We start from the raw sequence: 3,059 nt of genomic DNA, 5'->3' as shown, positions 1-3,059 counted from the left end.
ATGGGGAAGCCACTTAACCTATTAAAGGCTCAATTTCCTTATCTACAAAATGAGGGCAACGGCGATCATTCAATGAGCACCTATTAAGCTCAAATTTCATTTTTGAACCAACTAAAGTTCAAATCCCATCCCCAACATTTACTAAGTGACTCTGGATGAGTCACCTACCCTGGGCCTCAGTTTCCTTACCTATAAAATTAGAGGATTAGACTACATGACCTCTTAGATCCCTTCCAGCCCTCCCTCTATAATTCTATGACCCTAACTGTCTTTTACACATAGGATACTATGGAGAAATTATAATATTTGGAATCAAAGGACCTGGTTTCAAATCTTAACTCTGCCATTTATCATTTCTTTCCCCTAAGTAAGGTATTTAATCTTCCTAGGTCTTAGTTTCTTCATATCTATGATGAAGTAGTTTGGCTAAATCATGTCTATAAAGATCCTTCCAACTTTGCAACTATATTAACCATAACCTTAAGGAGTTATAAAAATGTAAGTTATTGTTGCTAATAAATTAAAATGAACAATAATCACAAGATGGTGACAGAACTCGACTAGAATAGCTTAATTATAACATAACCGGATACAGATCCAAGAATTCAGGGGATATAAACAAGGGAGTAATTGTCCATTGACTAGGTCCCATTTGGGATTGAACTTAGTGGAGTAAAAGCTTTGTAGTGAGGAAAACTAATTTTGATGTATCATTTGATATTTAATATTAACCCTGTGGCATTGCTTTTTCTGACTAAGCTTAAAAGAACTTTCCCTACTTAGCAGTTTCATATCTGAAACTGTATTATAAAGCAGAAATCATCAAAACAGTCTGGTACTAGCTAAGAAATAGAATGGTGGATCAAAGGGATAGATTAGACATACATATTATACAGGGCAAATTACCTTAGCAACCTAGTGATTGATGAACCAAAAGACACCAGCTTTTAGGATAGGACCACACTTTTAATAAAAACTGCTGGAAAAAAATGGAAAACAATATGGCACGAGATAACAAAATGGGTTATGATTTAGATATAAAGAGTGATATCATAAATAAATTAGGGGAATACAGAATGGTTTACCTGGAAGATCTATATAGAAGGGAATAATTTCTAACCAAATAAGAGTTAGAGAGCATTATAAGATGTAAAAGGAATAAATTTGACATTAAATTAAAAAGATTTTGTATAATCAAAACCAGTGTAACCAAGATTACAAAGAAAACAACAAACTGGGGAAAAGTTGATAACAAATTTCTCTGATACAAGTGTAATTTCTCAAATTTATAGAGAACGGTCAGATTTTTAAGAATACAAGTCATTCCCCAATTGACAAGTGTCAAAAATATGAATAAGAAATTTTCAGATGAAGAAATCAAAGGCATCAAGAATCATTTGAAAAATATCCTGAATAACTCTTTATTAGAGAAATGCTAATTTAAACGACTCTGAGATACCTCACTTTATACATCTCAGATGGTCCAATATGACAGTAAAAGAAACTGATAAATATTGTAGGGGATGGGGCAAAACTGGGACACTAATGCATTGCTAATAGAGTTGTGAATTGATCCAAACATTCTGGAAGGCAATTTGGAACTATGACCAAAAAACTATAAAACTGTGTGTATACCTTTCAATTCTATAATACCACTACTGGGTTGGTATACCAAAGAGATCTTTAAAAAGGAGAAAAGTCCTATCTGTACAAAAAATAAGCTCTTTTTGTGGTAGCAAAGAATTGGAAATTTAGAAAAAGACCATCACTTGGGAGTGGTTAACAACTTGAGGTGTATGTTGGTGATGAAATACTATTGTGCTATAAGAAATATAAGCAGAAATGATTTCAGAAAAAGCTTGAAATATTTGTATGAATTTATGCAGAGAGAAATAAGCAGAACCAAGAGAACACTGTACACAGTAATCTCAATATTGTAGAATGATAAACTCTGAACGACATAGCAATTCTCAGCAATACAGCAATCTGGAACAATCTGAAGGACAAAGGATGCTACCCACCTCCAGAGAAAGTATTTTGTGAGCTGTATCTGACTCCAACAATTCTATCTTCCACATTATTTACAGTTTTATTTTGGGATTTTGCTTTTATATGAGTATTCTCTTACAACAATGACCAGTATAGAAGAACATTTTGCATATGTGTATAATCCAGATCAAATTGCTTACTATCTCTGATACGGGAAAGGAGGGAGGGAAGCAATTTGGATTCTCATAATTTTGGAAAACATGTTAAAAAAGTGTTTACATGTAATTAGGAAAATAAAATACCTTTGAATAAAAAAAAAAAGGATTTTTCCTGGAAGTGCTAGAGATGTCCTTATATTCCTTGCTCTGGAGCATCTTTTAAACTGGGATGTGTCCAATCCAAACTGAGAATCTGAGCTTGCTGTCTCTGTAAATAGAACCGACCTGAAGTAGATGTTAACCAGAGGTGACTTGTGTTCTTAGTCTCCCTCCATTGACATGGCTCATGGTGGTGAAGGTTGACTAGAAGGAGCTGGATTTTTGCGCCTAGATAACTAAGGGCTATTAAGATCTCATAATCAGGCCTCACGCCTCATATGACTCTTCTTGCTACCATGAAGTAATCTGGGAGAGGCTGGAAATATTAACCTACCTCCTCATAAGGTATCCAACAATTAGAGATAAATTTGCTATCCAGGGGAAGGCTGAATATTGAGCTTCCAGAGTTACATAAATCATCCAAGACCTTGAATTTCTTGTCTCTGATTACAAGGAGACTCATTGGCCATTCATTTATTGATTATTACTAGCACTGTCAATAAACTTATTTTTCATACCTGAAACCCAGTTTTTAACATTTTATTCATCACAGTTTAAACCCATTCTTCCAAGGATTTAGGTGATCTAAGGGAAAATATACCCTTGAGTATTTGGGGAAAATGTTTATAATTTTCATTCTTGTTATACATTCTCAGTAAATATATATTTTGTGGAAGCTAGTTGATGTTAATAGATTAAATGAAACTTGGACACTAATAAATGATGATTAACATGGAAGGGACACGGGAAGGG

This window comes from Monodelphis domestica, chromosome 2, assembly GCF_027887165.1.
Source record: "Monodelphis domestica isolate mMonDom1 chromosome 2, mMonDom1.pri, whole genome shotgun sequence".
In the NCBI taxonomy this organism is placed as follows: Eukaryota; Metazoa; Chordata; class Mammalia; order Didelphimorphia; family Didelphidae; genus Monodelphis; species Monodelphis domestica.
The sequence above is the reverse complement of the archived record's forward strand: the minus strand, read 5'-3'. Positions refer to the sequence as shown.